This window comes from Apium graveolens, chromosome 9 (genome assembly GCF_009905375.1).
Source record: "Apium graveolens cultivar Ventura chromosome 9, ASM990537v1, whole genome shotgun sequence".
NCBI classification, from domain to species: domain Eukaryota; kingdom Viridiplantae; phylum Streptophyta; class Magnoliopsida; order Apiales; family Apiaceae; genus Apium; species Apium graveolens.
The window spans coordinates 132,924,292-132,937,863 of record NC_133655.1 but is presented as its reverse complement, the minus strand read 5'-3'; positions in this window follow the sequence as shown (position 1 = coordinate 132,937,863).

Sequence of the window (13,572 nt, the reverse complement as noted above, 5' to 3'; positions counted from 1 at the left end):
CTCTGGCCAGAGATTCCTGAACTAGCATAAGTGGATCAGCCTTGAACATTTGCTTCCTTCACTGGAAGGGGTAGATCCCTTATTGATCATACACTATCTTCATGTACAAATTCCTATACCCAGAAGAGCCCTAATAATTGTCCCTGGAGACTAAGAACTAAACCAAAGTATAGTTCAGTGTACACAAGATGACTATGATGACCTAAAGTTTAAGGATACTTGTACAACTATCACTATGTGAACAACTGCTGACACGTGAGTGAACTCCATCAGTTGTTCAGCTGTGCGAGTCATGTTCAGTGAACTTATTCTATAATAAGCACCTACATACTAGCTATAGTGTCACCACACAAATGTCTATGAGAACAGACATCCTTCATAATGAAGCAAGCATAGTATGTACCGATCTTTGCGGATTATTAATTACCAGTTAGTAATCCTATGACCAGGAACTATTTAAGTTTAGAGTTATCATCTTTTTAGGTCTCACTATTATGATCTCATCATAATCCATAAAAAGCTTTACTCTAAATTATGGTATATCTTATTTAAACACTTAAATAGATAAAGCCCGTAATAAAAACAAAACAAGTCTTTTATTAATATCAATGAAATCAAAACAGATTACATAAAAGTTATTCCTAAATTCTTATACATGATTGGACTTAGGACATATTCCTTTCAATCTCCCACTTGTACTAAAGCCAATCACTCTGGTATCTAATACCCATCTTGTCTTTATGACGATCAAAGTGACTTTCATAAAGTAGCTTTGTGAGTGGGTCTGCTATGTTGTTATGTGTGTCAACTCTAATTCAATACAATACAAGAAATGTTACCGCGCTCCCACTAACCCTTTTGTAGACGCATGGTTCATCTACGTTTTTTTGATAAAATCAAACTCTTTGATTGTCTCATCAAAACGAATGTTCCATCTTTCGAGAATCTTGCTTTAAACCACATATGGTTCGCAGCAGCTTACACACTAGGTTTTCATTTCCCTTGGAAAGAAAACCATCTGGCTATTTGCCAGATCACATAGTCGTAGTAAGCAGCATTCGCAAGCAAAATCCGAACTGATTTTAACAGGGCTACAGGTAAAAGGTTTCATCAAAGTCAATCCATTGCCTTTGTTTGAATCCTTTTCCCAAAAGCCTGGCCTTAAAGGTCTCCACCTGGCCATCTGCTATAATCTATCTTTTGTATACCGTATACATAGATTCCATTCTGGATTTCATGGCACTATACCATTTCTCTGAGTCAACACTACTCATAGCCTCATTATAGGTCACAGGGTCGTCATCATTAATGATCGACAACTCATTGTCATTCTCAATGACAAGGCCATATTACCTCTCAGGTTGGCGAGACACTCTCCCTGACCTATGAATGGGCTGTTCCACAAAAGGTTGTTCAGTCTGAACAGGTGTTTCCACTCGATCTGTAGTAGTTTGTGCTTCTTGAACTTCATCAAGTTCAATTTTGCTCCCACTATTTCCTTCAAGGATAAACTCCTTTTCCAAGAAGGTAGCATGTTTGGAGACAAACACCCGATGATCGGTGCAAAAATAATACCCTAAAGTCTCTTTAGGATATCCCACAAAACTACATTTTCCGGATCGATATTCGAGCTTATCTGGGTCAACTTTCATGACATAAGCTGGACATCCCCAAATCTTAACGTGTTTAAGACTCGGTTTCCTTTCTTTCCATATCTCATACGAAGTTTGAGGAACAGATTTTGGAAGGCACCTTATTCAGTAAATATGCTGAGGTTTCCAATGCATAACCCATAGGAATACTGGAAGATTTGCATAGCTCATCATGGACCGAACTATGTCTAACAAAGTTCGATTTCTCCTTTCAGATACTAATCTGGAGGAGTCCACTGGGAGACTATACCATTTACTTTGAGATAATCTAGAAACACTCCATTAAAGTATTCACCACCTCGATCTGATCGAAGAGTTATAATACTATGTTTGGTTGTTTCTCCACTTCATACTTATATTCTTTGAACTTTTCAAAGGCCTCAGACTTGTGTTTCATCAAACACATATCCGAATCTAGATCTATCATCTATGAAAGTAATGAAGTATGAAAATCCACCCATGGCTTGCTTAGACATTGGTCCACATACATCTGTGTGTACCATTCCTAGCAAATTTGCAGTCCTCTCTCCATGTCTACTAAATGGAGACTGCAGTGCCACAATGAAGTGAGATTTTCATCATCCCTTTTCTTTTATTAGTTTGTTCAATCTGAAGTAAATTATGCCACATTTATACAGACCATTATTTAAAGTACCACGTCCATAAAGAATATTATCTCTAAGAATAAAACATTCATTATTCTCAATAATAAATGAAAATCCAGCCAAGTCTAACATGGGAATAATATTCCTCACAATCGAGGGAACAAAAAAACAATTATTTAAAACAATAGTCTTGCCCGTAGGCATATGTAAATGAAATGATTCTACATCTTCAGCAACAACTCTTGCTCTATTTCCCATCAGTAGAATCACCTCCTCTTCCTCAAGAGTCCTACTTCTCTTTGGCCCCTGCAACAAATTGCAGATTTGAGAACCACAGGCGGTATCTAATACCCAAGTAGAAATTTGATTTAATGACATATTCACTTCTATCATGAACATACCTGAATCAGAAGCGGTAGTCTCACTACCCTTCTTCTTTAATTCTGCAAGGTAAACCTTGCAGTTCCTCTTCCAGTGCCCCACCTTGTTACAGTGAAAGCAAACAACTTTGCTCTTGGGGTCTTCAGCTTTTGGTGGAACCGGCGTTTTCTCACCTACTTTCTTCTTCTTGGAAGGGTTCCTCTTCCTTTTCTTAGGATTGGAACCTTCACCAATTAGAAGAACAGAACTCTTTTTAGGGGGAAAATTCGATTCCGCAGTCTTCAACATGTTGTGGAGTTCAGGCAGGCTGACATCCAACTTATTCATGTGAAAGTTCACAACAAACTGCGAGAACGAACTCGGAAGCGATTGCAAGACCAAGTCTTGGCTCAGCTCCCCATCCATGGGAAAACCAAGTTGTCCAAGACGTTCAATCAAATTGATCATCTTAAGTACATGGTCATTCACAGATGATCCCTCAGACATCCTATAACCGAACAGCTCCTTCGATATCTCATATCGAGCTGTCCTCCCCGCCACATCATACAACTCTTGTAGATGCATGAGGATAGTGTGAGCATCCATATGCTCATGTTGCTTCTGTAGCTCAATGTTCATGGAAGCTAGCATGATGCATTGAGCAACATTTGCATCATCTATCCACTTATGATACACAACATGTTCATCATTATGTGCATCACTAGCAGGTTCAGTAGACTTAGGTGAGTCAATCACGTATTCCAGCTTCTCAATCCTGAGAACAATTCTCAAGTTTCGAAGCCAGTCAGCATAATTAGGACCAGTCAATTTGTGAGCATCTAGTATGCTCCTGAGTGATAGTGCAGAAGACATAACGTACAAAGTAAATCTGTAAATGATAAACACATAACAACACTTAGCAAATATTCAATTTCATTTCAAAACACTATATGAATCGGGTCTTTATTCATAAGTGGCTCCCACTAGTTTATCTAATTTATTCAACCCCCTACGTGAAAAATAAGCATTCATAATGCTAGTGGGAATAGGGATCCTACATTCCATTACACAACCCCGGCTGTGGCACGAAACGCCATGTAATGTTCAATAGGCAGACAACTCTTGTCAATTACATCTAATGTTATTCCCTAATCAAACTTTAGCCTCTTGAATAATTGAGTCACGGCTGTGGCACGACAAACTCAATATTCTAAGTCAAGTCTAAACCAACATTCCGTACAATTGAATCAGTCCCCAAAGGCCCACGGCTGTGGCACGTAACGACCTTTAGATTCTAATTTAATGTACACATCTCTATGTAATAGACAAGTATATCTTATTTCGAAATCAAAGCCCTCGGCTGTGGCACGAAACGACAATGATTCAAAAATAAGAACTACTTTCTACCATGTTGGAAGGCTATGACCGACACAAGCCCGTTGTATCGTTGGCCAATTACTACTTGATATTATTTAATTTTAGAGGGATTATATTACGTTACAATCATAATCATATTATAAAGAGATTCTTCCTTTTAAATTAAATATTTCAAATCAATAATCAATAATCAGATGATTCCCAGATCGGGTGGAGCATTGTCAAGAGGCGTCACTTAATAACCCTTTCTTACAGATAGAAATCTGTTGTTGACAGAATCGTCCTTTCTCTCATATCGAAAATTCATATTCAATTACGTGTTTCACAAACACAAGAATCTCATGATTGTATTCATAATATTATTATTAAGGTTATGAAACAATTTCACTATACTAGGTTGTCTAACAAACGCCTTATGTTTATTTAAGTTCACCTAAATCTATCATCGCATGATAAACTAAGCATATATCACATATATCAACATGAATAAACATCAATGTAGGCATGTTACATCATCTAGCACATTAGAACAAGCAATATAGATCTCTATGTATCACAAGAAGCATTTGAAATCAATTCAAACGATCAAAAACAGCTTTAAAACACTTCATGGAATATAAACAGTTCAAAACTTTTATATAAACTAAAATTGATCACTCCATTAGATCCGTCTCGGAAAAACGAATCCAACGGTATATTGCACGCCCAAAACGGAGTTACGAAACTCCCAGAAAATCAATTTTAAAATCAACAGACGGGCTGTAACGCATTACAGGAACGCGTTACAAGCCCTGTAACGCATTCCGGTGATGCGTTACACACCTTTTAAGCCATTTAAGGGTGTAACGCATTCCGTGAATGCGTCATAGGTGTGTAACGCATTCCTAGAATGCGTGACACCCCTATTATTTTTTGTTTTGTTTTTGTTTTTCTCCAACAGCCGTCACTTCTTCCTCGATCTACGTGCCGCCGTACTGACAGTCCTTCTCCGTGCCAACAACATCAACAGACAACATACAAATTTTGTACAGATATATATACATACTTATAAACAATTTTTATATATATATATGATTTATTTAATTACGAATTTTAATTACAATAACTTTAAAAATTCATAATAAAAAATCTATACATCATAAAATTATGAAAAAAATACCCAGACGATCTACAACACTTGTAGAACCCAGATCAACATTCAAAATTATTCTGAGAAACGATTTCTCATCAGAAAAAATTAATCCATGATATAACTTGTAAAAATCATAATTAATTCATACAAGCACATAAAATTCTGAAATTTTTACCACAGATCTATAAGCATACAACCTGTGCTCTGATACCATTGTTGGATTTTAAACGCAGCGGAGGCATGGAAAAACACTTTTACACATATAAAATCCAAATAAAAGCATACAGATCATGAATAAAAATTCGAGGGATCGAATCTAACCTTTAAAAATAATTCGGAGACAACGATCAGAGATCCTTAGCAGTTGCTCCTCAAGTGTGAAGCCCTCCAACGGTATCCACCAAGAAAACAATGTTAAGGAGGAGGAAGGAGGTGGAGAGAATTGGGTTTTCCAAACTTTTTGGGTTTTGTGTGGGTTAGAATAAAATTAGGGTCTATAATAGTTTATTTATAGGCAAAATTTTCAGCTGAAATTTTCCCATAAATATTATTATTATTATCCCATTTATTATTCTCATTAATAATTAAAACACCTTTTAATCATTAATCCTTTTTCTAAACACTTTAGAAATAATTCTCTCTCTTGATTTAATTTTCAAAAATTAAATCTTTTAATTAATAATATTAAGAACTTTTATTAATTAATTAATAATCAATTAAATCTCATTTAATCAATTATTAAATTTGCCAATTAATTATTTATTTCATAAATAAATAATTATTAGCCATTATTAATTAATTCCTCCACCATTAAATCATTCTCTTTTTATGGTGTGACCCTGTAGGTTCAATATTAAGCCGGTAGTAGAAATAAATAATAATAAAACTATTTTATCATTATTTATATAAATTCTCTAATTTATTAAATATGATTAATTAATTAATCACATTTATTCTACATCGTGAGGGATACTTCTCAGCATATCGCGACTATCCGGATAATATGAATTCACTGCTTAGAATACCAAGAACCTATTCAGTGAATAGTTACCGTACAATAAATTCCTTCTACCCTACAATGTCCCGATTAAATACAAGGCATGGATCTCGTGTTAAGCTTATCTAATTCAATCACTTGCTTACCATTTACTATGCGTAGTTCTATGCAAATTAGAAACTCCTTTCTAATTTCATTCACTCTGGCCAGAGATTCCTGAACTAGCATAAGTGGATCAGCCTTGAACATTTGCTTCCTTCACTGGAAGGGGTAGATCCCTTATTGATCATACACTATCTTCGTGTACAAATTCCTATACCCAGAAGAGCCCTAATAATTGTCCCTGGAGACTAAGAACTAAACCAAAGTATAGTTCAGTGTACACAAGATGACTATGATGACCTAAAGTTTAAGGATACTTGTACAACTATCACTATGTGAACAACTGCTGACACGTGAGTGAACTCCGTCAGTTGTTCAGCTGTGCGAGTCATGTTCAGTGAACTTATTCTATAATAAGCACCTACATACTAGCTATAGTGTCACCACACAAATGTCTATGAGAACAGACATCCTTCATAATGAAGCAAACATAGTATGTACCGATCTTTGCGGATTATTAATTACCAGTTAGTAATCCTATGACCAGGAACTATTTAAGTTTAGAGTTATCATCTTTTTAGGTCTCACTATTATGATCTCATCATAATCCATAAAAAGCTTTACTCTAAATTATGGTATATCTTATTTAAACACTTAAATAGATAAAGCCCGTAATAAAAACAAAACAAGTCTTTTATTAATATCAATGAAATCAAAACAGATTACATAAAAGTTATTCCTAAATCCTTATACATGATTGGACTTAGGACATATTCCTTTCAGCACGTGGGCGTTCGCCCCCATACATACGAGGTTTGGCTCATATTCCTGAGGATCAGGAATTTTCTGGTCCTTACACTGAGAGAGACTCCGAATCTTCGGATGATGAAGTAGCCCCAAGATGGAGACGTGCTGACAAAGAGCCGATGGCTGATGGTAGCCAACGCCCTCAAAGCACCCAAGGGACGAATCCCCAAGAAGTGCAGGAAAGAATCAGGGCTCACGAGGCTGAGATTCAAAGGCTGAGGCGCGACTTGGTGGCGCACCAAACCACCAGACCCCCAGTACCTCCTAGGGGGAGAAATCCTCCTCCCATCATAGACCTGGATGGTCCATTGCATAGAAGGGCTGTTGTCCCAAGGGCTGATCCAAGCAATCTTCTTCCCCTTGGAGATCATGATGATCCTACTCCACCCTTCACTGAAGATATAATGAATGCCCATATCTCAAGGAAGTTCAAGATGCCAACTATAAAAGCTTATGATGGCACGGGAGATCCCGCTAATCATGTTAGAACATTCTCTAATGCACTGCTGTTGCAGCCCGTGAATGATGCTATTAAGTGTCGGGCCTTTCCTCAAACCCTTTCGGGTATGGCTCAAATGTGGTATAGTCGTCTGCCCCCGATCTCTATTGGGTCGTTCAGAGAATTAAGTCAGGCTTTTATTAAGCAATTCATCAGCGGGAGAGTACATGAGAAAAGTTCACCATCTCTTATGAGCATTGTGCAGGGAACAAAGGAATCCTTGAGAGACTACCTGAATCGTTTCACAAAGGAGGCTTTAAAAGTCCCAGACCTTGATGATAAGGTAGCCATGATAGCGCTGCAACAAGGAATTAGGGATGAGTTTTTCAAGATGTCCTTAGCCAAACGCCCCCTGAAAGCATGTTGCAGCTCCATGATAGGGCAGGGAAGTACATTAAGGTGGAAGAAAGCATGAGGAAGACCGTAGTCAGTAATGAGCCCACTGGAGGCAAGAAGCGGAAAACTGATCTGGAGTATATCATTAAGGACAAGTATCCTAGAACCGAGCAAAACCCTAATTCAACCCCCAAGAAGGGAGGACCTGGGCAAAAGTTCAGTGAATACGCTAAGCTGAATGCTCGTAGAAGCCAGATCTTGATGGAAATCGAAAAAGATCGAGATATTCGTTGGCCTAAGCCCTTGAAGGCTGATCCTGCCAAGCTAGATAAGAGCAAGTATTGCAGATTTCACAAAGATGTCGGTCATGACACCGATGAGTGTAGACAACTGAAAGATGAAATTGAGTTCCTCATTCGAAAAGGAAGATTGAATAAATACACTGGAGATGGAGGGGAAAGGAATAACAATGGAAGAAAGAACTTTGAAGATCGTAGGAGGGACCAAGATGATCAGGGGCGGAATCCCCAGCCTAGGGGACATGTGATAAATACAATCTTCGGAGGACCACGACCCCGAGGGCCTGTGATAAACACAATCTTTGGAGGACCAACTGCTGCTAGGTTATCCAAGAACTCCAGGAAATCATATGTCCGAGAAGTTATGCATATTATTAGGGAAGCCCCGAAGAGGGCCAGGACAGGAGTAACAATGTCTTTTGATGATTCTGATCTGGAGGGTGTGAAATTTCCCCATGACGACCCGTTGGTTATAACCCCGATAATAGGGAACAACCCAGTGAGAAGGGTCCTTGTGGATAATGGCGCTTCAGTGGATATCTTGCTCCATGACACCTTTTTGAGAATGGGATATCATGACTCCCAATTGACCCCAACCGACATGCCAATATATGGGTTTGCGGGAGTGGAGTACCCCGTAGAGGGGATAATCAAGTTGCCAACAACCATAGGGCAGGAACCAAGGAAAGCAACTCAGATGTTGGACTTTGTGGTGGTGAAGGCTAGTTCGACTTACAACGCTATTATGGGAAGAACAGGGATACACGCCTTCAAAGCAGTCCCTTCTTCCTACCATTCAGTTATGAAGTTTCCAACCTGGGATGGGATCAGAGAAGAGAGAGGAGACCAAAAAATGGCTAGAAGCTGTTATGTTGCCTCTTTGAGGGAAGATGGAGTTGGGGGGCAGGTTCTTCCTATTGAAGATCTGGATATCCGAGAGAATGATGAGAAAAGAGGAAAGCCAGCAGAAGACTTGGTTTCAATTCCTTTATCCCCCGAAGATCCTGAGAAGGTGACTTTTATTGGAGCAACGCTCGAGGAGCCCCTTAGAGGGAAGTTGGTGAAATTTTTGCAAGAAAATAGTGACGTATTTGCATGGTCAGCACCTGATATGCCAAGCATAGACCCGAAACTGATTACTCACAAGCTGAATGTGGACCCAAATCAGAAGACAGTGAAACAAAAGAAAAGAAGTTTTGCTCCAGAAAGGCAAGAAGCTATAAAACAGGAAGTGGAGAAGCTCTTGGAGGCTGGTTTCATTGAGGAGATTCAATTTACAGAGTGGTTAGCAAACCCTGTAATGGTGAAGAAGGCCGATGGAAAATGGAGGATGTATGTGGACTTTACTGATCTAAATGATGCCTGTCCTAAGGACTGTTTCCCGTTACCAAGGATCGATACTTTGATAGATGCCACTGCTGGGCATGAAATGCTGAGCTTCATGGATGGATTCAGTGGATATAATCAGATCAAGATGCACAAGGATGACATTCCAAAGGTATCATTCATCACTGACTTTGGTGTTTATTGTTATCTAGTTATGTCATTTGGCCTTAAGAATGCAGGAGCCACCTATCAAAGGTTGGTAAATAAAATTTTTAAGAATCTTATTGGCAAGACTATGGAAGTTTATGTCGATGACATGTTAGTCAAGAGTCTAGTAAAGACTGACCATATAACCCATTTGAGGGAAGCTTTTGAGGTCCTGAGGTACCACAAGATGATGTTAAATCCTACAAAGTGTGCTTTCAGAGTATGGTCTGGAATTTTTTTGGGATTAATGGTCTCCAAGAGAGGGATCGAGGCTAACCCCGATAAAATAAAGGCAATCCTGGACATGGAACCACCAAAAACTGTCAAGGATGTTCAGAAGCTCATAGGAAAGGTTGCTGTGCTGGGACGATTCATCTCCAAGTCAGGAGACAAGTGCCTATCATTCTTCAAGTCACTAAAAACCATTAAGAACTTTTTATGGAGTAAGGAAAACCAGAAGGCTTTCGAAGAATTAAAGAAATATATGGCCCAGGCCCCGTTGTTGGCCAAGCCAGCTTTGAATGAAGTTTTATTCTTGTACTTAGCTGTTTCAGAGAGTGCCTTGAGCGCTGTATTGGTTAAAGAGGAACTGAAAATCCAGAAACCCGTATACTATGTTAGCAAAATTCTGCATGGTGCTGAGTTGAATTATTCAACTATTGAGAAATTTGCTCTAGCCTTGGTGATGGCTTCAAGAAAGTTACGTCCTTACTTTCAGGCTCATCAAATTGAGGTGCTAACAAATCAGCCCCTGAAAAATATCATTCATAGTCCCAAGGCTAGTGGGAGGTTGATCAAGTGGGCAATAGAGCCGGGAGAGTTCGACATTAAGTACAAGCCACATACGGCAATAAAAGCCCAAGTATTAGCTGACTTCGTGGTGGAATGTACCATACCCAACCAAGAAGTCAGGGGGCAGGAAGATATCATACCTCAAGACAAGGAAGTTGATAAGGTGGACAAAGAGAAGGTTGATAAGGAGAAAGAATATCGGGTTCTCTATTTTGATGGAGCATCAAAAACAAATTCAAGTGGAGCAGATTTGGTTTTACAAAGCCCTGATGGGTTCTTAATTGAGTATGCCATGAAGTTAGACTTCCGAACCACAAACAATGAGGAATATGAAGCTCTGATAGATGGTCTTGGCTTAGCAGGGACACTTAGAGTCAAGAACTTAAAAGTCTGTGGAGACTTGAAGTTGGTCATATCCTATGTGAAGGGAGAGTTTGAGGCAAGGGATGAAATGATGGCTAAGTATGTCCTCCTGGTAAGGGCCGTGATGACCCAATTTGATGAATTCCATGTTGAGCATATTCCAAGGGAGGAAAATGCCAAGGCAGATGCGTTGTCTAAATTTGCTTCATCTGAGATGGAAGAAAGTTCTGGAAGTGTATACTATCGCGTTTTGAAAACACGGAGCACTGATGTTAAGCTTGTGGCTCCTATAGGCCTGGGGACATCATGGATTGATCCCATTAAGGCTCACATTCAAACCGGTTGGTTACCAGACGATGCTATTAAGGCACAAAAATTGGCTGTTCGAGCACTGAGATACTCTTTGATAGATGGAATTCTGTATAAAAGGTCTTTCGTGGTTCCCTACTTAAGATGTCTTAAGCCCGATGAGGCTCGCTTGGCTCTTGAAGAAGTACTTGAAGGCATATGTGGGCAACACTTGGGGGGCAGGGCCTTGGCTTATAAGATAACCCGTTTAGGCTTCTATTGGCCAGAAATGATAGCCGATGCCAAAGAATATGTGAAAAATGTGATCGCTCTCAGAAGCACGCACCAGTTATTAGACAACCCCCCGAGATGCTGACCTCTATTAACTCGCCCATCCCCTTTGTTATGTGGGGAATGGATATACTAGGGCCCTTCCCCATGGCCACGACACAAAGGAAGTTTATGATTGTAGCCATTGATTATTTCACCAAGTGGATTGAAGCCAAACCCTTGGCCAAGATCACAACTAAGCAGATTGCATAATTCCTATGGGAAAGTATTATGTGCCGGTATGGAATTCCCCGCATCCTAGTCACTGACAATGGAATACAGTTCAACAACGAGGAATTCAAGAAATATTGTGAGGAAAATGAAATTGAGTTGTGATTCACATCCGTGGCTCACCCGCAAGCCAATGGGCAAGCGGAAGTGGCAAATCGAATAATCCTGGATGGACTAAAGAAGAGGATCGAGAAGTCAAGGAATAACTGGGTGGATGAAATACTCCCCATACTATGGGCCTATAGGACTACCTGTAGAGTCACGACTGGAACAACTCCCTTCATGTTAGCATATGGTGCATAAGCAGTTGTTCCAGTAGAGATCTCACATTCCTCCCCCAGGATTCAAGCTTTCAATATTGAGGAAAATGAAGAAGGGCAAAGGTTAGCCCTGGATCTAATTGACGAAGTACGAGATGAGGCACATGCGAAGATAGTGGAATATCAGAAAAAAGCTTCGTTCTACTACAACCTAAGGGTTAAAGAAAGATTCTTCAAACAAGGTGACTTAGTCTTGAGGAAAGTGGAAGCTTCTGGTGTAGGACAGAAAGGGAAACTTGCCCCAAATTGGGAAGGGCCGTACAAAGTCAAGAGCGTTCAGGGTAGATGAACCTACAAGATGGAGACTATGGATGGTTTTGAAGTCCCGAGAACTTGGCATGCCCAAAACCTGAAGGTTTACTATGTGTAGAATAGTTAAAGTACGATTCTCACTTGTCAGTATGACAAGTAGGTTTAAAAGCACCTTGAAGCTTTGCTTGCTTAGGATTTTTCTATATAGAAGCTATATTTAGATTTTATCAGGGTTGAACCCATTTTATGTAAGGTATCAAGAATACTAAGTTATAATATAAAGCCTTCGACTTAATCTTAACTTATTAGATTGATGCATTGTGAAAGATAAAACCGAGTTATAAACTTGAGTTTGAAAAATCGAAAGAAAAATACGACGATACTTGGGCAAAATACTACTGAAAACAATAAAAGTCAATTACAAAGTTCAATATTAAGAAAGAAGAAATACATAAAAACTTAGGCCTTAAAAGGCTGGGATTCTTCGAAACCACTATCCGAAGTCTCCTCGGATGTCTCTTCAGTCGGTCCCTCGGAAGTCCCCTCGGAAGTCTTCGCAGAGGTTCCCTCGGAACTATCTTCGAACGCTTTGGATACTGCAGGAGATGTTCATTTAGGAGACGCTGTCTTTGGAGGCTCTTCTACCCTGGCCTTCTTTACAACGGGCTCAGGCTCCTCCTCAGAAGAAGATTCCTCCTCTTCAGAGCTGGACTCAAGCTCCTTCCTCTTTTGGCCTTGGCCTTGATTCCCCGATGGGCCGTCCTTGATCAAATCACCAAGCTTATCTGTAACGCCCCCAAGTGCTGGAACTCGCATATGGCAAGGGAAGGAGGACTGTTCGAGGACTTCTGGAAATTCGTCCTGAATGGCCTCCACAGCGGCGTCCCAGCCTTCCTTATAGCTGACTGGATGAAGGAGGGAATCGTGCTCCACCATTAAATCCTTGAACTCCTGAGTGTCCATCCAGTCGTCAAAGGCTTTATCCTTTTGAGCCTTGAGGATAACATTTTCGGCCTGGGCCGTTTCCAAGTCAGAAGTAGATGAGGCAAGTTGGGCTTCAAGGATCTCTATTATTTGGTTGGCCTCCTCCAGCTTCTTGTTCGCATCCTCGAGGCCAACCTTCCAAGCCTTGGCTTGATGAATCGCCCCTTGAAAATGGGCGTTCGCCTACAAGATATACATCAAAGGTAAGAAATGTAAAAAATCAAAAAGGCAAAAAATTACGAATGGCAAAGGAAAAAGACGTACCGTCGCCAAAGCCTGAGCTCCAAAAAGCTCGTTAGCCTCTAAGTCCTGT